Source organism: Thermobia domestica, chromosome 5, assembly GCF_964235325.1.
Source record: "Thermobia domestica chromosome 5, izTheDome1.hap1.1, whole genome shotgun sequence".
Lineage (NCBI taxonomy): Eukaryota > Metazoa > Arthropoda > Insecta > Zygentoma > Lepismatidae > Thermobia > Thermobia domestica.
The window spans coordinates 124,188,451-124,212,042 of NC_137458.1; the positions used below are offsets into that span (position 1 = coordinate 124,188,451).

Sequence of the window (23,592 nt, forward strand, 5' to 3'; positions counted from 1 at the left end):
CATGTTGTTAACATAAATGCTTGTGATAATGGAATTACCTGAAGCTTGTCCGCTCACCCTGTAACTTAAAGAAATATTTGGCAGATACGATCAGTAGTTAAAAATTTGTGCTACACAAAAGTGACACTGGAGAAGTTGCGATTTAATGAGCCATGGGCAAAGAAATAGTTAAGTATATGAAGAAAGTGTGTATTTAGAGACGTGTTGCGCCTGAGATAGACAGGTTGCCCGCTCGAAGGCAGATGATATTTTATTTCTTCAGTGTGTTTATGTAGGCCCGGCCATTCTCTATCTCCACCGCTGCCACTTTCATAGGGTGTTCAGCCATTAGGAAAGCTGTTGGGTGAAAATTGTATTCAGTTTGTGAACCGATTTAACAAGTATGCCGTAAACCTTTGTAATAGTTTTTTTTGCATTCCTAATGTATGTCAGCAGGCGAAAGAAATGTTACCCCCCTTCCTTTCGAATGATGTAATAGTGTTTAAAAACAATTGTAAAATTTAATACTAAATTGTGACGAAATTGAATTCAGGCAACATAACAATTTATTTATTTATTTATTTTTTTGGTCAACCGATATAAACAGAACTTGTAATTTTGTACTATGTAATTCTAAATCTCCAAAATGCAAAAATGTACTTGCACTAAGAATCGGATTGACGAAACAGAGTTTATATTGTATGAAACTAACTATAACCTGAACTAAATTTCATTTGGAAACTTAAGAGGTGCATTAAAATAAATGTTCTGTTCGCGTAGATATGGTTGTAAAGGCAGGTTTGGTGAAGACAAAATTTGGAATTAAGAACATAATTTGGGATTAAATTTTCAAACCTAATTATACTTTTTTTTTCTTTTTCCACTTGCAATGTATTTCAATCTTTTTCCTCTCCGTGCAGGAAGGAGAGCTCTGTCATTGTAGTTTTATTTTTTTTCTTTCTGTTCTAACAATAAATTTAGTTTGTACTGTCCGAAGTAGTCGTCATTGTGTTATGAGATCTGAATATCCCTTAGTTATAAGCTGGATTAACAATATTGGCAAGTGGTCTTCAGAAGGAAGGAATTAAACTTTATGGATATTATCAACAGTTACAGTGCTTCTCGCAGTGGTCTCAACAGGAGAAAAGATCCTGATTCGAAGTATAGTTTAATTTTATTTATTTTTTTTCTTTCTTTCGTTTAAATCTTCCTTTCTTCATTATTGCAGATGTTATTTTATTTCTCTTTTATATTTTAACTTAAGTTTTTTTTTCTCGTTGTGGAAATAGAATTTAAGTTACGGTTGGATAGCCTGGAGTACCTTCAGTACCCAGGAGAATAGTCAACCTAGGCCAAATTCTGAGGAAAGGAAGAAAGCGAAATAAATCGTTACAACTTTAAAAGAAATATCTGGGAAGATGAAAGAACAAATCATGGCATTTCATGCGTGTGCATAACAGTAATAGGCATATATTACTGTTATGCCTAATAATACAAAATAAATAAATAAATATTACAATACTTCTGAGGGTCTAGATCATTTGGATCCGATAGTGGTATTCCAAAGATAAGCAAGTGAAATATTTTTTACTTGATTTTGACTCAAAACTTGATTTACAGAAGGTGATCAGAAAAATGGAAACACATGTAGTTGGCAACACGTCAGATGTATGGGTTGGCAGTGGTGTCGTGGCGCCCGCAGCGCCGGACCGCTGGTGGTTGTGTGTTAGGTCGGTTTCCATACTCCATACTACGCCTGGCGCAGAGGAACAGCAGTGTCCAGTGGCTGCAACAGACGGAGGTAGTGTAAAATGGGAGACCTCTCAGATTTTCAGAGGGCAAATTGTTGATGCGTGGTTATGTGGAGTGAGTGTGACGGCAGTGGCTACTGTGTCGCGTGGGACAGTGTCGAAGGTGATGACGGCCTACACAACACACGGGAAAACCACATCGGGGAAGCGGAACAGTGGGCGGAAGAAAATCATGAGTGACAGGTCACGCCGGGTATTAAAGCGCATTGTCACGCAGAACTGTCGTGCCACTGCGAAGCAAGTGACGGAGGAACTCAATCAGCACCTCCCCCACCCTGTTTCGACAATCACAGTCCGCCGCGAATTACATGACATGAACTTACGGGGTCGTGTTGCACGGGCCAAACCGCTCATCAGGAACCATAACGCTTTCCCACGTCGCAAATGGTGCCGCGACCATGCAACTTGGACCGTTGAGGACTGGAAACGTGTGATATGGTCGGATGAGTCATCCTTCACCCTATTCCCAACCACGTGCCGTGTTTATGTGTGGAGAACGCCCAAAGAAGCTTATGATCTGCAGTGTCTCCGCCCAACTGTGAAACATGGCGGCGGCTCGGTGACGCTGTGGGCCGCCATATCATGGTTTTCATTGGGTCGTGTGGTCACACTTAGCGGACGAATCACTGCCAACGATTATGTCGCAATTTTAGGGGACCATTTGCATCGTATGGTCCGGATGTTGTTCCCGGACAATGACGCCATCTTCCGGGATGATAATGCACCCATTCACACAGCTGGCGTTGTTGCAGCGTGGTTTGAGGAACATCGGGATGAAGTTCAACACCTCCCCTGGCCCGCCCAATCCCCAGATCTCAACATAATTGAACATCTGTGGTCCGTCTTGGAAACACGACTCCGGCGACGATTTCCACCTCCATCCTCTCTCACAGAACTGGCAGATGCCCTACACGAGGAATGGTGTAAAATTCCACTTGCTACCATTCACGACCTCTATGCCTCCATCCCACGTCGCATCAAGGCGAAAGGGCCCGTTCTGAAGGCGAAAGGTGGCCCGACACCATATTAATCTGGTAAGTTGCAATTTATATATATATACATATATATATATCGGGTGTTGCAAAATAAGTGTTACAACTCTTGGGAGGTGACTCCTGCCACTCAGACAAGAAAAAAAGTTCTCTTGAACTTTCGGCTATCGGACATAGTTTCAGATCTACAAGATGCCGAAAGCGTGGGAAAATGACTTTCGGACGCCAATAGTTCGGAAACTATCCAATGTAAAGAGGGCGGATAAAAATTCACTGAAGAAGTCATACCTGCTGTATTGAATTTTGCATGTTTCACAATTCTACCATGCACGCGCAAGGGATTTCCCAAAGGAACGTGGGGAGTTCCGGTTAATCTGCCAAATAAAAATTGGTCTAAATGGATATGAATTGATAGGGTTTCTACCAGGTAACAATAATTCGTTTGTATTAAGTCGATAACTGGAACAAACACAAAATGGCGGATACTTTCATGCCTGTTGTGTGTGGTTGCATAATCGCCAGGAACGGATGCTGGCCAACAGTGTCGTTCTGAGTATTAAGTGTAGCGAATTTGTACTCAAATGCTCTAGAAAGACATCTGGAATGTCGATAGAGCACAACAGATGAAGCAGGGTGATTTACATGAGTGGAGACACTTAACAAAAAATGCTCAGAAATGCACTCATACTAAGTAAACGTGAGTTCAAAGCGTCGGAAATGTAAGGAATAGCATCAAGAACATGAAAGCCATTGCCAATTCACCAATAAAATTCCCTCAAACCGATGCAATATGATGTGCACGGTTGCATACCAATAAGGATGCAACAACTGAGGCCAAGTTGAAATTGTGCGAGGGTATTAACTAAGAAACTGGGTAAACTAAAGGAATGTCACTAGTGGGATCGTATGATCGATATTGAAATGTGGCCAATGTGTGTGGATATCAACATGTAGCTAATGGACAAATGACATGTCCCACTACTGCTGGAACACCGCCCCAGGTGCGAAAACTAGGAAAATAACGTTGTACATTCTGCTATTACATCTGGTGCACTTTTTGGTAGAACGTAACTAGAATACGATTGTATTAATGTCCCTCTTTGTTTGGGACATTGTCCCACATGCGACACATATGAAAACAAATCTCTTAATCAATGTTTCAAATTATGATAGAGCGTGAAAATAACAAACTTGTATCATGTCACACGTCCTCTGGGACATATAACGTACACGAAATATAGGAAAATACCTCCAGAAATTTGTATCTTACACACAGTGCACATGCCAAGACAAAGACGAAAATGAACCAATTTGGCACAAGTAACACTACTGCTGGAACACCATACATATGGAAAATAAAACGACATGAGAGATAGGAAGAAACGTCTTAAAGCTCTGATTGTTTACAACAGTGCAGTAGAAGTAACAAAATGAAACATACAAGCATGTCGGGAGGCTGTACAAGAGCGCTTGCCAAACAAAGCGGGTACTCCTCAAAGAAATGAATAGAGTGAAAGTGAGGCTCCCTTGATGCCTCAGGGCTAGAGCGCTTGCGTGGTCGCAGTTTCCAGTCCTACTGGGAGCCCACGGCCTCAGGTAGTTATTTTCCTATTTTTCGCACGTGGGGCGGTGTCCCAGCAGTAGTGCGACACGTTGACATCCACACAGTAGTGCGACGTCCATTAGCTACATGTTGATATCCACACACACGTTGGCCACATTTCAATATCGATCATGCGATCCCACTAGTGACATTCCTTTAGTTTACCCAGTTTCTTAGTGAATCCCCTCGCACAATTTCAACCTGGCCTCAATTGTTGAATCCTTATTGGTATGCAACCGTGCACATCATATTGCATCAGTGTGAGGGAATATTAAATGGTGAATTGGCAATGGCTTTCATGTTCTTGATGCTATTCCTTACATTTCCGACGCTTTGAACTCACGTTTACTTAGTATGAGTGCATTTCTGAGCATTTTTTGTTAAGTGTTTCCACACATGTAAATCACCCTGCTTCATCTGTTGTGCTCTACCGATACTCCAGATGTCTTTCTAAAGCATTTGAGTACAAATTCGCTACACTTAATACTCAGAACGTCATTGTTGGCCAGCATCCGTACCTGGCGATTATGCAACCACACACAACAGGCATGAAGATATCCGCCATTTTGTATTTGTTCCAGATATCGACTTAATACAAACGAATTATTGTTACCTGGTAGAAACCCTATCAATTCATATCCATTTAGACCAATTTTCATTTGGTAGATTAACCGGGACTCCCTACGTTCCTTTGGGGAATCCCTTGCGCGTGCATGGTAGGATTGTGAAACATGCAAAATTTAATACAGCAGGTATGACTTCTTCAGTAAAATTTTTATCCGCCCTCTTACGTTGGATAGTTTCCGAACTATTGGCGTCCGAAAGTCATTTTCCCACGCTTTCGGCACCTTGTAGATACGAAACTATGTCCGATAGCCTAAAGTTCAAGAGAACTTTTTTTTTCTTGTCTGAGTGGCAGGAGTCACCTCCCAAGAGTTGTATCACTTATTTTGCAACACCCGATATATATATATATATACATGTGTGTGTGTGTGTGCGTGTGTGTGTTATATAGTATATTTGGACTCAGTTTCCTGATCAAAGTTACGTTACATCTTATGAATCTACAATTACGTCACTTGTGAACAAAGAGATGTTTATCGTTGTTTCCCCCATGTAGTTCATACCACTTCATAATTTTAGGGAAAAATATCTGGCAACGTGTACCTTATTTCTACTCTCCTGATTCATTTAAAGAACCAATTACCGGTTGGTCGCAAACTAGAATTATTATTTTTAGCTGAGGAATATCAAATTTTCGATCAAATTTGGCCGATACATGAACCTTGTCTCAAATTGGAATGATTACAAATCGCACTGAATCAATAAAAGTATATCCACAGAGAGCTATATTAGTCCATATATCCACATTCATAAATAGGCCTACTTCTATTTTGTAGTTGACCATCCATCAGAAGAGAGTTAATACTTGATCTGATGATGATTTGCGGGTGAAACATCTCAATCAAAATCTCGCGGCCTACAATTTCGCTTGGCGAATACCTGGATAACGTGTAACTTAGGTAACTGAGATACAGCACTGAAAAGTTTGCTCCATTAGTAATATTATGAAGGATAATTTACATTTATGCTCTAATAATAATAATAATAAATATGTTTTGGTTAGTGGCGCATTTAGGAGGATTTCGGGCTCAAGAGCTCCCCGAAATAATTTTATTATTATTTTTTTCACATTATATGTACAACACAAATGCTGCTTACTGGTTCTCAAGCCTTCCCCTCCGAAACAAGATCCTAAATACGCCACTGGTTATGATAGCATTTGAATCGATATTATAAGTACATCTCTACAAGCGCTTCATAAGTACATATCTGCAAGCAGTTTATACTGGTTAATATTTCACTATGACGTAAGAAAAACAAAAACTGGATATTGGTCGATATTTGTGTTGTATTTAAATTTTAGCAATTTGAAACTATGTATTTTTTTTATTTCTATTCACGTAATGATTGGATAAACTTCTAGCCGTTGCTAATGCACCTGCTCCCTACAGACGCACCACCGCGCAAGTCCACAGGTTCATTCCATTCTGAACGTTTGTTGGCCACGAGACCAGAAATTCATCGATTATAATCTCGAGAACCACACGAAAAGTATTTTTTTAAATTCGAGACGGCGCAAGAAATACAACAATTATCGTCTCGTTTTCGAAACGAGAAATTTCTCAAGTCCCGTGGGCAGCACTGATTCAGCCAAGTTTTGATCTCAAACACTGTTTTAGTGTTACATGATTCATATGTAAAAACCTACAAATTGGTAAAATGATGATACGAAAACAATGAAGAGCATTTATCTACGTTTAAAGTGGCAAGTCGTTACACAATTTAGACCAATAATAAGTATGATTTAAATGTTATTATACCATATTATTTGTGGACCAATCGTGACGAGGAACGGTTGTGATACTTCCAGATGAAATTAAGAAAAATTAGGGCATAATTTCTTAAAAACATGAAGTACCAAAACAGAACAATAAAATGTCGAGACAAGAGCGAAAGAAGTCTTCGAGGATCGGGACGTGACGAGACCTATTAAATTTAGGAGACGAGACGAGAAAACCTTACTTCTCGTCTTGTCTCATGGGGAACACTATTTGAACGAAATAGATAGATTCTTGCTTGTAGTGATTACCTGGCAGATATTGTGCTACATTTTTTTGACATAAATAATAATCTATTTTGTGGCATATCAATCTGCAAGTGTTTCATCAATCTGGTGCTATTATTAGGGCATTAGCCAAGAACAGAACACTGTAGAATGCATTAGGTTATTATTTAGAAATGAAGGGAAATCTTTGTGTTTTACGTCCGACGAATATGCCGACTAGGCTAAAGGAGACGGTGATAATGAGAATGAATGAAATGGTGGAATGAAGAAAGTGGAAGAAAATAAGAAAACTCACGAACATGATGTTTATCCACCACAAAGCCACTTGGTGCGAGCTGGGATCGAACCGGGAGCAAACACCAGAGGTGAGCACTCTACCACTGAGCTAACAGAACGGCTATGTTCGTCTGTCTGTTAACAGGTATCACACCAAAAGCGGCAAGAGATATCGCGAGGGGTTTTCTAAAATCGATTTAGCGTCCTAAGAATAGGTTTCATCTCCTCCGTCAATCTTCTATATAAATCGGAAGTAATAGAGATGGACAACTTACGGGCCATAAATGAAAAACTATATTATCTAGCGACAAGCGGTTTTAGGGAATTGATTCAACGTTTCTAGAAAATGTACCCTCTCCAATCCTATCTCTCTATTGAAAACCGGAACTGGTAGAAATTTACTACTATTTCCGGTTTCAATATTGATGTTCATAGAGCATAAACGATATGATATATCGAAAAACAGTTCTCGGTCGTTTTCTTCTTACACATATATTAACTATTTTTCAGCTTGCTATACATCACAACAGCATAAATCGTTTTCGATCTCTGTGTAAACGTTTGTCAGTTGATGCGACAAATAAGCTAGTTTACTCTACACTATACAGTTCAAAACTACTTTTATAAATGAACACTTCCCTCACTTGAAAGGAACATAGACATATTTTCTGAAACTTTCGTACGTCGTTAGCTCCAATAGGCCTCTACAGGTAACTATTCGTGGAGACGTTTATGTAGAATCAATGGAATCTTGAAAATCTATGAAAAAAGAGAAAATAGACTTTGCTCTTATCTGTTGTCAATCTGCATTCCATTTGTTTCTTCATCTTCGGAGACAACCCAAAGTTCGCGCACGTGACCTACCGGGGGACAGAGAAGGAAAGAAACCTACCTGCTTAGCCTCCTATCTGCTGTTCTGCGCTGTTGCAAAATGCAGCCATTATCTTACACAGATTTTAAATGGAAGAAAATTAATTTTTAATTAGCGCGCTCTAATATTGCCCCAGCAAGAAAAAGTAAAAGTAAACATGCAATATTAATACTAACAAACATTTGGACGAATTTTGAAATGTATAAAGTAAATAGTTTTCATAATATTTTGGAAAGAAATATGCCATGTTATTATATAGGGAAATCCCAACGCATTCCGAGGGTTGGACACAGCCTTAAGAGACCAATTCCCCAGTTATCAAATTAAGGGACAATTATATTGCACTCAGAGTTCCTACAGAGAAAAACTACGTGGAAAATCTACTGCGATATAGGAAAAAAAGACTTATTGTACTTACCATAAACTAAGAAAAATGTGTCTCGGCCTAGACTGGCCTATTTAAAACTAATATATAGGCTTATTTATATTTACATTGATATTTATACTTAGCTATGACATTAATCCTTTAATATGAAGTTCATTAAGCAGATTCAGGACACACAGACACTTATTTAGTAGCTTCTCCGTATGATAATTCTCTAAGACACGTGCATTTCAAGTGGCACCAGTGATGACAAAAATTACACCCAATATATTTAAATGTGTCGCCCTCAATGTCACTTATGAATTCTTCTTAGGCCTTACACTTTACACAGCTTTCAACAACATCTTGCATCTCGTCTTCCGAACTACTAGTGCTACTTGGCTTGACAGTCTTTTTCTTTCTGTTTGACTTTTGCAGGTTTTCCTTTCTTCTTTATTCTCTCCCTTTTTCGTTTTAGACGTTCCTTTTCTAGTTTTCTTTTTTTTTTCATTCTTTAAAATCTGACAATTTCTCCACTCTTGGGAGGATATTGCACTTGGAACTTTTTCTCTGGGTACATTTTTGATAATTTTGTTTTTGATTGGAGTTGGCAAGAAAAGATACTGATCAAAGGCAGATGATATGGAAATGTTTGACGAAGGTTCTCTTTGAATTTCTTCTGAGATCATGTGAAGTTATTTATGGCACTACCGATTGTAGAAACCGAAGCAGACCTTTCACCTTGCGTGGTTTCACCATAAGGTGCCACAACGGATGTACTGGTTTCCTGGTTTGAGTCAGACGTAACATCTATTTCTGATATCGCAGATGTATTTGTAGGCTCTAGAAGTTTAATTGCAGAAATCTGGTATGTTCTAGGACTAAGATTATCGAACATCTCACTAGCAAGTACTGATGTAGCATATCGATCCTCTTCGGACAGAAGAATAGCCCTATCTGTGTTCATTAGTGTAGAACAAAAAGACTCTTTGGATACAGTATCCTCAACGCACCTGGTTGCAAAATCATCTGACACTGAGTCTATTCCAGTAGAGGATGTCTGGACCGGTTGAAAGAAACTCTGAATCAGGCGTTCTTATGTTAGACATATTTTCTTCACGGTCAGCCGTCCCCTTAATTTCTTGAAGAACACTTTCAACATTATTTGTTTTCTCATGAAGATTCGATTTCAAGTATTTAATAACTTTCACAGCAGCCAGGTAGCCCTCTTTGGTTAGAATTCTTGAAATGACACTCTATGACTCTTTGGTTTCCGCTGTCTCTCTTCAAGATATGCTAACATGCATCTATGAGTGAATTTACTTATAAAAAGATAAACCGCGTTTTTAATTAGGTTTTGATAGAAAGCAAGTGGGTTACTATGAGAAAGTGTAGCTAGGCTATGAGGTACTGAATGAGAAGCATGAGTTAGAATAGAATGTAAATATTTATGATTATTCTGTATTGTTTCGGCAATCAGGTAACTCTAGGAACGGAACAGATAATAATAATAATAATAATAATAATAATAATAATAATAATAATATAATACCAATAATAATAATAATAATAATAGTAATAATAGTTAAAGAGCAGTTGCAACCTTGGAATTAAAAACGTGCAGAAACGCGACATTGTGCGGAGTAATTTAAATTATCAAATCAATTAGATATTGATATCCCTGATTTCCTCATAGTTACCTTAGATTAAAAGACTAACCTATGATCAGGGTAAAAAAAAAATACTCATTACCTGTCCTTTAAATTTTAGAGAGAGAATTCAGACCAGCCATAAATTCTTAATCTTTTTTCCCCCTCAATTCCAGGAAAATATAAGAATTGAAATGGCTGGTATTATAACTGTATTATGCTTGCATGATGCAATTAGTGACTTCATAATAGCTACTTTTTTCGTTAAATCGTTAGGAAAGTCTTCTACGTATTAGTTAGGTGTCTCAGTTGTAGAAATGTGCATTTAATTTGTATGAATGATAGGTGGTTGACTACTGGAGTATGTGTATCCAGTAGTCGTCCGTTGAAAGTAATGGGGGCTGACCACTGGAAAATGAAGTCAAGGGTCATTTCCATAGTTAGCCTATGTCTGACTACCGAGAAACGTTATCAAAAATGCAATCTGTAGTCAGCCCCCCTTATTTCTACGCAATATCTTGTTCTGTATCAAAAACCAGGATTTTTTTTTTTTTTTTAACAAACTACATACATTCATGCATCGAAGAAAGCAATAACTCGGTTTTTTTTTTCAATAATATAGTTTTAACTTTGAAGTAAACTTCTTCCTTATGTTTCTATTAACAAAATGCTCACTTTGCTCACTTCCAACAGCAGACCTCAAATGAACATTTTTCTTTTCTGCTATGAGAAGTCACACCAGGCCAGAACAAATGAGGTTGACTACTGGAGCTCTGATTTAGGTTTTAGTTGACTATTTGTTTGATAACAGGTTATCGCATGCTTATTTAATTGCTTGTTACTGCTTATTTAATTGCTTGTTACTCAAAAATGGCTGACTACTGGAGACGACTGCACACTCACCCTAAGTAGTTCTATTATAAAGAGTAATGATAGATAGTAAAACGGTCCAATTGTCTTAAGTGAATGTTAAATAATAATTAACAGTATGTTTATGTTTATAGTTCAGCGCATACTCAATCATCTTCGAATTTACGAAAGAACAAGCGTAAAGGGGGGGGGGTTGTGTACGCTATATTCTTTAAAACGGTCGAACGTATAGAGCAAAAATTGTAGCATGTATATCACTAGTTATAGGTGACAGAGTGATATCTTGAATTAGAATCGAGGGTTATTTTTTTCTGTATGTTTACGTCATTAACAAATTAAAAAGCAAAAACTCATACGAGATACAGGCCTATTTAGTGCATTTTTTCTTCTCTTAAAAAATGCATTGTACTTTAATTCTATGTTTAGTAACAGTAATGTGTGAGATAACGATTGTTATTAAAAGCAGAATAAAACTTCTTTATTAAATTTTTATGATGCTGATAAAAATAAAGCTGTGTACTTTATGAAAATCATTCATACCAGATGACTACGTGTGTACTTTCTCCCTCTCTCTCTCTCTCTCTTTTGATTCTTTACTACATATAGTTATTCCTATTGGGGCATTTTTGCATTCATTTTGCTACGTGGAGTGCATTTAAGTCTTCACGTATTTCGCAACCATTGGTGAGTCGCCGTCTGCGGGCAGGTGTAGTTCAGTGGCTTGGCTACTATAGTGTGGTTCGATGCGAAGTGCGCGTGATGACTGTCAACTTACGAGTGGGATTTTTAAGTAAAGATCGCTTTCTACGAAATAGGTAAAAGAACGTGAAGAGCAGAAAACCTCAAAAGGGCGAGTATCTAATTATTATATGGTGTGAAACTTCAGTTCCGAAAATTTCTTTAAATCTTTTATTATTATTATTATTATTATTATTATTATTATTATTATTATTATTATTATTATTATTATTATTATTATTATTATGAATGAGCAGATGACTTTTCTTCCACCTTATCTTTTGGACAGAAATATGAATAATTAATTTAAGTCCATATAAGAAAGAAAAATTAAATGTAATCGAGGATCAGTATAATTGTTTTCGTATCGTAAGCGTATCAGTAGATTCACTGTGCAATAGAAACATTTGATAATGTTCTGGAAATTCCCGATTTTATGCAAGTTAAAGAATGGGTGATATCAATAAAACGGAGAAGTTATTCATTATTCCCAATTTTGGAGTAGTTACTCGCATTAATATCAATAAAAAGAGAACTGAGCACCACTCGTCTCGGCTGACCTCGGGGAAGCCCTGACCTTTTGGAGTAACCACGCCTCTATTCTCGAGCAGAGTAAATACTCCGCATTTGACATCAATAAAAATCAGATATTCCTTTGTGATGCAAGTAACTTCTCCAAATTTGTGGAGCCAGCTCAGTAGGTGACTCCGTGCGAAATATGGCAGAGTATATGGTTGTTTCGCAACGTAGAAAAACTTGTAAGCTGCATAGAAATGTTGCGAATTGTGATTACAAAAAACATTATAGGTTCATGAAAGAAAATGTAGAGTAGTTAGCACATTTTTTAGGAGAATCAACCGAAATTCGGGGTGGTGCACTACGCAATGACGAAAAGATGCGGGTTTTCTTGCGTTACGCGAGTGATCCAAGATTCCAGGTCGGAATGTCAGAAGATTCTGGTGTGGCTCAAAGTACTGTGTCTATGACTACTACAAGCGTAATGGATGCGATTATTGCGAAATGTGAAAACCAAGACTAAGACCAGGAATCCCGTTGCAAGACCAAGATCAAGATCAAGACCAAGAGTCTTGCACAAGTACCGGTACTACATGAATTTTACGTAAAAAAGAAGAGAAAAATTATTACATCTTTCACTTGAATTTCTTAGCTTCAGTAAAAATGCCGCTGGAGTGAATGCGTTCCCAGTAGTTTATGCAATCCGTGTGAGTCAATCTGCCTCTGTAGCATATAGCTACAGTATGTCGTTCTCTGAGTTGGTTCTTCGCGTTTCCTGTAGATATTGCTCGTTTTCAAGAGACACAGGTGTCATCTTGCGCCGTGCGATCTATTTTTGTGAACAAACACGGTGTGCGTGGGTTTTCTAACGGTTTTCCGTTTTCTCAGACTTTCTCATTCCACCATTTTAGTCATTTTTCATCATCACTGTCTCCCTTAGCCTTGGGGCATAAACATGGGACGTTAAACTGGACACTTCATTTCATTTCAAAGCATATTAGTGGTGGTCTTCCAAAACTAAAGAGAAATGTAGTATTGAACATCGGTAATTCCGTACACCGTAGGTGCCGACTACATGGATATGGCCGTGGCACCGGGGCTCAAGCATCCATTGGAAATTTTTAATGTGTGTTCATGAAATTAATATCGAAATAAGATTTTCATGACATTGACAAAAAATTTAGTGCATGTGACCGCGAGTTTGATTTCATGGGCGGATGCTTATACGTTGAATAATTGTTTATCAATATAACTTGTAGCCTCCTTAGGTATACGGTACATCGAGGATTGGGCGATATAACATTATACTACAACAGTATATCTATATTATAAAATTGAAAGTGACTATGTTTGTGACTCCTAACATAGATGAGGTTCGGACCTCAGATTGGTTTCTGTTATATCACTTTGACGGTGCAGCTTAGGGGAGGGGAGAGATATTTAAAAATGATCGAAAATGACCTTTATTCAGGAACGTAGCTAGGGGGCACGAGGATCTTAGTTTGGCCCCCTCAAATATTTATTTAAAATTATGTTACAAATTGTTTTTATCCGACAATAAATGAAAAAAAAATATCCATAGTAAACTGAAATTATTCGTACTTCTAAAAAAATGTTATTTTTTAAATCCCATTTATAGGCTATTTCTTAAACATTAAGTGAACAGTAATGTGAGTATAAGATCAGTAACTTTGGGGCTGGGAGTCGTACGTACGTACATACATTCATACATACATACATATATGTATGTATGTATGTGACAGAGAAAAGGAACCCAATGACCGTGCGTCTTACGCCTTAAGGATAGGTTTCTCTCAATTGTCCAAGCGTCGTGGAAGGGTAAGGTAAACCCAATGGCCGGGCGCCTTAGGGCTTTAGGTGGTTTGATAAACCTGGATAGATTGATGCTTGTTGATGCGCACTCCTCTCTTTTATGCTGGAGTGTCGGCTACCCTCGGTGATCTTCGTCTTGCCGACTGCTGGCGAATGTGGGAGACTCCTCTTCGGGTCCGTCGTCTGCGTTGTTTTTGTTTACTATTAACACGTGTAGTACACACATGGTTATCGCATGTTATGGAGACATGCGGAACCTTACAATATAGTCACAAGGGAGCTCGAAGAAATAGCTGTTTTACCCTCCGGTGCAGTAATAAGGTACAATTTTGTGATCCTACTTTCTGAATGGGTTCATTTTCTGATTTGAAAAAAAAAACTTGTATTTCCGGTTTCACAACACTATAAGTAAATTAGGTGAATCAATGAACAAAATAGATTCTGTGAAATATGCAGCTTGTGCATGAAAACAGGGCCATATTAGCATACTCTGGCAACCTAGGTTATGTTTCAAATATATTTTTGTTTACTGGATTTGGAAGTGTTGCTGTTGTTCTGTTTGAATGCATTAATATTTTATACTTTGATCTCGAAAAACATATGTAATGTAGAAACGCCAACATGGGAAGTTCGTAATACAATAAATTAATTTTATCTCCGATATACAGGGTGTTTCAAAACAACACCGACAACGTTTGGGAGGTGATTTCTGACACCAAGATAAGACAAAAAGTATAGACCAACCAGGATGCACAAATGCTTCCTTTCGGAGTTACAGGCTGCCGAAAACATGAAAAAAAATATTTAAAGGTCCATAGCTCCAAAGCTATGAGACCTACCGTAGTCGGATCAAGACTTCACTTAGGAACTAGTATGTGCCCTATCCAAATATCCAAGTTTCAGAATCCTGGGGTACTTCTGCAATAATTTTTGTAGAGGTAGTTGTTGAATACTTCCAATTAAATGAGAGTAGTCAAGCTGCCTGTATAAAAATTGTTGCGTGACTACCTTAGGATTCTGAAACATTTTTGATAGGACGCATATTAGTTCCTCAGTACAGTCTTGACCCAACTACGGTAGGTTTCATAGCTTTGGAGCTATGGGCCTTTAAAGTTAATTTTTTCATGTTTTCGACGAAGCACTTGTGCACCTAAGTTGGTCTATACTTTTTGTCTTATCTTGGTGTCAGGAATCACCTCCTAAACGTGGTCGGTGTTGTTTTGAAACACCCTGTATAAGGCGGGAGAGAGAGAAAGAAAGAAATAAAGAAAAAGAAAGAGAGAGAGAGAGAGAGACAAATATGCCGTCCCTAGTCTGCAAACCGCCCTCGGAGAAACCAGCTTACTTAGCCTTGACGTTAATCAGGGTCTGTCCACAAGAATAGACGTTAACGAAAGGGGCCCAAAGATTTGCGAAAAATTGTGGAAAAACATTAAACAAATTACAGAAACCAACGCTCACAATGAGATTTTTAGTTGCTGTTTTAAGTAATTAGGCCCATGTCATCGTTGTGCAACTTTCATATTTGTGTTACGAATTTCCAAGCTTAATTATAATTAGACGATAATGGCAGTGAAGATATTTAAAATAGTGGATTCGTTTTAGCTTACTTTTTTTTGGGGGGGGGGCATGGTGGCTTAGTGGTAGAGCGCTTACCTCTGGTGCATGGGGTCCCTGGTTCGATCCCCGCCCAAGTAAGTTTGTGGTAGACAACATAGTTCCCGTCCGTTTTCTCAGGGTACTGCCGTTTCCTCCCTCTTTCTCATTCCATTAATTCTTCCATTATTCGCTTGCTTTAATTGTTGTCTCCTTTAAAGGGCGTAACGTGGGACGTTAAACTCAGATTTTATTTCATTTTCAGCTTACTTTTGCTTTCTTTGCTCTGAATAGTTATTTGTGTCTAGTTGAAAAATCGAATTCTGTCTTGGGTAAGAGAGTGACGTAGCTAGAGATGCCGTTAAAGGTGTGAAATTTTTGAGCCTTCGAATGACAGGGGGCAGAAAGAGTTGACTTTAGTGCGGGTTAGAAGTTTGGAAAAATTAAATTTTTAATTTCACGCTTAATAATGGTTCCATATGAATTCATCGACAACAGAACATCGAATATCTACAAAAACATCGACAGGACAGTTCATCGATGGTACATTAAATCGACAGTACATAACATCGACCCCCCACCAAAAAAATTCCGAAATCATCGACAGCCAGATTATCGACACCCAGATTTTCATCGAGATATTGCGGATGCGGTATGTATGTGGAAGCGATTTATATCCGCGCCTACCTCTAGATTAATTTATGATGTCCGTCCGCAACGAGGCGCAAGGCTCACCCTGAATTTTCGAAGGGTGTTCAGTTTTTGGAAATACGTCGAAACATACTAATTTGTTCTCACATACTATATTTACTGTAATATATGTGCGTACAAAATTGTTTCTATATGCGTGTAAAATTATTTCTATATGCGTGTGCGTGTTTCTATAGCATCCCTGCGTGTTATATTATCAAGAGTCAGTACTTGTAATCAAATTTTGCATTTTCGCTTTCAAGCATTTTCTTAAATCTCTCCTCAAGACATCACATCCATAATAAAATCAGCTTGCATCAAAAGGAGGTCAGGTTACCATCATTATCCCTCGCTCAATTTAAAATAAGATATACTTAAAATAGATTATAACCAAATTTTTTAGGTTTCAGGTCTTAATTTTTCCGAAAATACAATGAGACCTGAACATCACATGTGTTCAAATTGAAATTGAATGACATCCTACCCGTAGTATTTTTGGGTAATCCTTTTGAGCTTTCAGTCTGAAATTTCCTGAAAACAATACTTGGGACCTCAGAGACACATAATGATTGAATTTGTACCAAAAAATCGTGGGTCCTTGTATCTATTCTGGGTATAGACGGTAAATGCCATTGAAATTTTCTTGTTTTTCCCGATTGATTTTTATTTTTAGTAACTACTACTTGGGACCTCATTAAAACATTGCATCGAATTTAAACCGTAAACCCACGAGCCCTCTTACTACCCCGCCCACAAACGGTAAATTCCATCGTAATTATGGGCAACTTTGTTAAGATAGCCGTGGTCTCAGACTTTCTGAAAACACTGTTTGGAATCTTAAAACCACATCGTGATCAAATTTTAACTGAGAAACTGCAGTGCCATATCTTTTGTCTTCCCTTCCTATAGACGGTAAATTCCATTGGGCAACTTTTTGAGGTTTTCTCCGTTTGAAATTTTCTGAAAGAACTTCAGGCCCGTGTTTGGGACCTCAGGAACACATTGTGATCAAATGTGAACTAGGGATGGCCGGAAAAACGGAAGACGGAAAATTTTCCGGAAAAGCGAGACGGAAAATTTTCCGGAAAACAAAAAACAGAAATTTTCTGAAAAACAAAAAGGAAAATTTTCCGAAAACACGGAAGACGGAAAATTTTCCGGAAAACACAAAACTGAAAATTTATGGGAAAACGAGGGCATAAAATTATCTTACGAATAACAACCTACACATATCATATATATGTGAATCTATAGACCTACAAATAAAAATGAATGGTATGATGCATGTTCGCGCATTACGCTTTAACGCCTGTACCAGTCATGTTTTTCTTTAGTATCGTGGCGGACATAAGTCCTTGACCAGGTAATGGCGACTGCTTTGAAACAAATGCAGAGTATGAGAATTAAATCTGTCATATCCGTAGTTTCGTGTGGAGAAGAAACAAACTTGTGAACCAAAGGTTTAAGAACAACTCATGTTATTAATATAAACTCTGCCGAAGATTATTCACTTATATCATCATAAAATAAACACGAAATACTTTTTGAAACGAAGAAAAATAACATACAACTTTGCAAGAGGGGGCAAAGAAACCTAACGTAACCAGACTAAAGACGAATCATTTACAGCGTAGTGATCATGGTTCAGTAGTCAAGGTACTTGGCCAGTAATCTGGAGGTTCTTGGTTCGAATCCACATCGGGCAATATTTTTTTACTTAAGGAATTTTGATGGCGATTGATCGGCGATGACACACGTTTTATTATATTCAGATATTTGAAAACTTGGATGATTCAATACTTAAACTATCAAATCTTCAGGAATAATAATAGTAATAATAATAATTATTATTATTATCTCGTAGAAGATCAAAAATTAGAAACTTATTATCGCTTAGGTCATACCATTACAAGAAGAAACCTGACATTACGCAAAAAATATTTCGGTTTTGTTTAATGTTGCCCATGAGAAGAGGAATTTCTCATCTCGATTCTAAAACAAACCAAACAAAATCGGGATGAGACTTAACATATTACATTTAAGATGGGACAAGGCTAACTCAAATTATCCTCTCGATTTGAACATGAGAATCGAGACGATGCGACAAGTATCGTAAACGTTTCTCGTTTATATCTATTCTCGAAATAGTGTATGCCACTCTTTAAGTAACAATTGTTCTGTAGACTGAATCTTCTACGTTATTTTGTTACTTTGTATTTCAGAGCTCACTGAATTATGGTCTGTGTATTTTTTTTTTGTAGCAAATGTTTAATAATTAAATCTGCATATTCTACAAGTTAGTTTGTTATAGTCCTTACTGTACAATGATATTCAGTTATTTTTTTACAGTTATTTTCCTTAAATACGTACTAAAATACTTTGTACATGAAACATTAGTGGAAAGCTTTCGTTTAAATTTGGGTAGTTGCAGAGGTGTCTCTTGAAGGTACGGAACCCTCCCCAAAATCCCTACGTTTATGTAAGCTTTGCCAAATTTTAGGGCAACTTTAAAACGTTTAATACCAATATTTATTACAATTACAATTATTATTATTATTATTATTATTATTACTGAAGTGTTATTAATTTAATGATTCACCTGTTCCACCCAGCTCCCGTTTAGTAACCATTGTGTTGAACAAATACACTGTGTGTAGGTTTTTCTCCGGGTTCCGCTTCCTCCCACTTTCTTTATTCCGACATTTCATTCATTCTCATCATCGACTTATTCTGTAGCTTAGACGGCATAACCATTACTTAAAAACAAATTTTCTTACGGCTCTTGTGAGTTCAGTATCCCTACTTTCTACATGAAATTTGCCTCGAAACTTTCCGTTTGAACATTTAGCTAGTTGTAGGTACGTATGCAAAGGGTATGGCCTGATGGTCCTGACACTTTTCTCCAATCCCGACAATTTTATAACTTTTGCCTAACGCTATGAGCGATTTTACAGATTTTAATAGAATGTGTCCTCATATAGAATTTGTCTTCTATATTATTATTATTATTATTATTATTATTATTATTCATAATAATAATATTACTGTATATTTGATACCTCAGTATTACGTCCTATTTCAATGCAAATTAGCATACTGAAGTTAAGAAAAATGAAAAAAATTTGGGATCTTCTATAAGGATGAATTGCCTTATAATAGATACTTTGGTAGGAAAGAGGGGGGAAAGGTGTCAGCTACTGGACAATATGAAAATCGAACCTTCGCATGCCTTAACAGAAACTAAGTAGGATTTGTCTTCATCACGATACATAGTAACATCCTTTCTTTGCGCAAAAGACATTGGATTATGGATTATATTGATATTTTAACAAAATATACAAACAAATATAAAAAAGGATAGTTGAAGAAAAAAAGTTTACCAATTTTTGTTGAACGAATATATGGAACGTGTTAAAAATGGCGAACGAAAATATTATTATTATTTCTAGTAAGAGTGGAAGAACTTAATAAAAATTCCACAATGACGTTTCACACAAATTTATGACTCATACTAGGCCTGAAGGATGACCCGTTTGTGTGCATGAATTGTTTGCAAAACACGCGAAGGTTTCATACAGTAGAAATCGAAATTGTAGACTGTGACGTCATGTTGTTAGTTTCTCTCGTGTGGAGGAAGTAGTTTCTACTCTAACTTGTAAGAACGAGAGAAATTGACTATTTTTCATGTTGTTATACATTACAAATATCTAAATTATAATTTTTTCTGAATATCCTTGTATGGACTCGAACCCCGGACCCCTAACTCACGCAACGAATTTTCAAGCCACAACCCTAAGACCGCTCTTTTAAGTAAGAGTCAAGAAACACTCGTCTATGTAGCAAATTTGGAAACGTTTACGATTCCAACATTTTATTAACGATGAAACACTGATTTCGGTCATGATAAAATACTATAGTCCAGAGAATTCAAGTTTAAATTTAAAAAAAAAAGACTGAAAGTATCTCCGTAACCTATCTCTATTATATTCGGTTATTCTCGTTTTACAGGTATTTCCAGTAACCTTGGACGACAATGACACGAACACAGATACATCGAGGACATTTAATATTACAAAGGCTCTCCCACCGGGAATCAAAACTGAGGCCCCGCCTACTGAACTATCTGATGGGTGGGGAGCCTGGTTCGTTCCCAAGGCAAGTAAGTTTCAGACGGACATATTGTGCTCGTGGGGTTTCTCGGGAAACTCCCACTTTCTCATTCCAACAATTCGTTATAATTTACTTCTTTTTATCATAGTCTTCCTCAATCTATCAGGCATAATCGTTGGACATTAAACGTAAAGATTTCATTTTCAAGCTGTCAACCCAAACCAATCCGAGCCGAAAGACATTTGTATTCCCTATTACTCATTAACGTGTTTTCACAAAATATATATATATAAAAAAACATGGGGAATCGTAATTCCATTCAAAAATGAAACACCATACTCATAATAACGTAACCTGAAACGGACCTCTGGTGCTTGGGGTCCCGGATTCGATCCCAGCCCCCGGCAAGTGAACTTTGTGGTGGACAAACACCGTGTGCGTGGGTTTTCTCGGGGTTCTCCCGTTTCCTCCCACTTTCTTCATTCCACCGTTCCATTCATTTCTCATTATCACCGTCTCCTTTAGCCTAACCGGCATAACCGTGGGACATAAAACTCAAAGATTTCATTTTTTTTATTTTGTAACCTAAACGAAACCATTACATGTCGTTTGGAACTTTTCAAAAATACGGATATTCTGAAAAGTGGCAATATAGTGTCTGTTTTCAAACAAAACAACCAAATTACGTTTCGTTTTCTGAAATAAACGGACACATTGTTTCAAATTTAAACCGAACCCAAACTAGTTAACCCACAGATGGCCTGGGCCAATGAAACCTTGATCCATAATCCACAAACTCATCACCCACCGAGACCTAGCACCCACCGTGACCCACTTCGATCCACCATGCACCATGAACCACTGACCCACCAAAACACATCGTCATCAACTCTGTCACATGATCCACGGCCTCTTTACCGACTAAAGAGTTTACACTTGTAATACAATGCGGTGAAATTCTAACTAATCGGAGTTTGAATTGCTACCGTCAATCGCTAAGGACCGCTCTTTTATAATAACGATGGATCTGATCTTTACGATATAAAATGGTAAAGTATTTGTCATGGGTAAAATTACGATGAATTTCAATTAAATTATCATGGTCCAATTATTTTCTTGTTGAATTATCGATACGAATGAAATTTTTAAGTCCCAATTCAAGATCAGTAGACCAACGTACAGAAGCTTACATTACACATTTTGTCTATTTTTCTCACAACTTTATGGGTTAATTGCCCTGTGCTTTAAGCGCTACATAAAATAAACAAGCTTCAGCAATTATTATAGTAGAAAGCGCATGGTAAACAGGGGCGGATCCAGGGGTGGCGATCGCTTCTAAGAACAGGAAACTTCCTTATTTTGTATATAAATAAAACCCAGTATTCGCAGCTCTTAAAAGTAGCTCTAAGTAGCAGTATTACAACCCACCGCCCCGCAGAAGTGCGTCCTGGATCGGCCCCTGATGGTAAGCATATATGGATGTATGATGCGAAGCACTGTATTGTTTGTGTCTCAATTAATATCGATTGTTTTCGATTCTTTTTACAAACTAACCCGCTATCAATTTACCATATATAGTAAGTGCCGCCCCTCCCCATAAAGGAGAAGTTTCAAAAATGCTAGGAGACGTTCTGTTCATTTTCAATAGAGATAATATACTGAATTTCAGCTCCGTAAGTTGAACGGCTTGAAAGATACTAATTTTTTTTTTCGGAAAAATTCGGATCCTCACTATACCTTAGGATATTATTATAATGAAAGCAATTTGATAACATGCAAGTTTGAATTAAGGCCTAACTGTATACCAAAATTCATTTAATTTGACTGCAATTTGGCCGTAATGATTAGGCGCATACAGTTACTTCATTTTTTAAATATAATAATTTATGTATTACAGTGCTTCAAAAATGTATTTTTTCCTGTAGTTAGCTCCTCTAAAAACTAGCGAAGTAGTACTATAAGTCCTATTGCTATTATTACAACTACAAATATCAATATCCAAGAATGGCTCAAGTTCTTTTTTCACCTAGAGATACTCATCTCAGGTAAGTAAACAGAAACAAATGGAAAGGGAAATGGAGTCCTTGAAAGTAAAACGTAGACAAATTCACCAGTGTTCAGAAGCATATTTTTAAATCACTCGAGCCTACTCATAGGAGGTGGTTTGTTGCAGTTGTCAGTTTCTTGCCACGTAGCATATATAAATACGGCAGAAATCAATTAACTATTACTGGCGGTCATCGTGGCCGTGCGTACTAGCGCAGTGCACTAGTAATTATAATTGCTTTTGGCGTGGGCTCAAACCAGTGCCAAAATTTTTCTATTTTTATATAGAAAAATAATACTCAAAAAAGTGATTTACTTACGTTACGTGTGCAGTTTTGCTATATGATTCCACTGTATAAGACGAAGTAGTAATAGTAGTAGTAGGAGGAGGAGGAACGGATTAGAAGCCCGCAGGACTCGTTTTGTTCCACCTTGACTGCCATAATGTAAATTTAATCTCAACTGCTTTTTCAGTTTTCTTCTTCAACCCCAACACAGTGACAATTTTCTTCTATTACAACACAATACATACACCAGAAGGTTCGGACCAGGTCCGCAACCAGCCACAGAGGTTTAGAGGGCCATGAATATGTTAGGGGGAACAAATGATTAACAATTCTCTTACATATCTGAATTGTATTTTCTGTGTTGAGGTCTGGAGATACCACGAAAAGTTTAGGGGGCCAGGCCCTTTAACCCCCTCTAGTTGCGGGCCTGGTTTGGACAATCGCAAACTGCAACCAATCAGAAACGTGTTTTTAGTTTCTATGGCTATTGTCGAGTGTTAAAATCAACATGCTCTTCAGATGATGTCTACAATCCAGTGAGCAGACTGGGTCTGTGCGTGGTGGGTCGCAATGGGTCATGGTGAGTGGTGGGTCGCAGTGAGTAACGGTGGGTGGTGGGTCGCAGTGGGTCACATGCTGTTGACCCGCGACCCACTGACACAGAAAACGACCCACACACTAACTAACCAATTCTGATTGGCACTTTTGAGAATATCCGTACATATTTTGGAA

The 23,592-nt window shown here is 37.6% G+C and overlaps 1 protein-coding gene across 6 annotated transcripts in view; it reads left to right on the forward strand.

The window, feature by feature from the left end:
- Positions 1-23,592, forward strand: part of LOC145686102 (endoribonuclease Dicer-like) — a 323,942-nt gene that overhangs the window by 37,176 nt on the left and 263,174 nt on the right. Inside the window, exon 1 of one of the 6 annotated variants that reach the window (XM_081759047.1) lies at positions 11,786-11,894. The exons of the other annotated variants lie outside the window; for them this stretch is intronic. The gene's annotated coding sequence lies outside the window, so the exon portion shown is untranslated. Of the gene's footprint in view, positions 1-11,785; positions 11,895-23,592 lie in introns of those variants that run through there. 6 annotated transcript variants of the gene reach the window in all.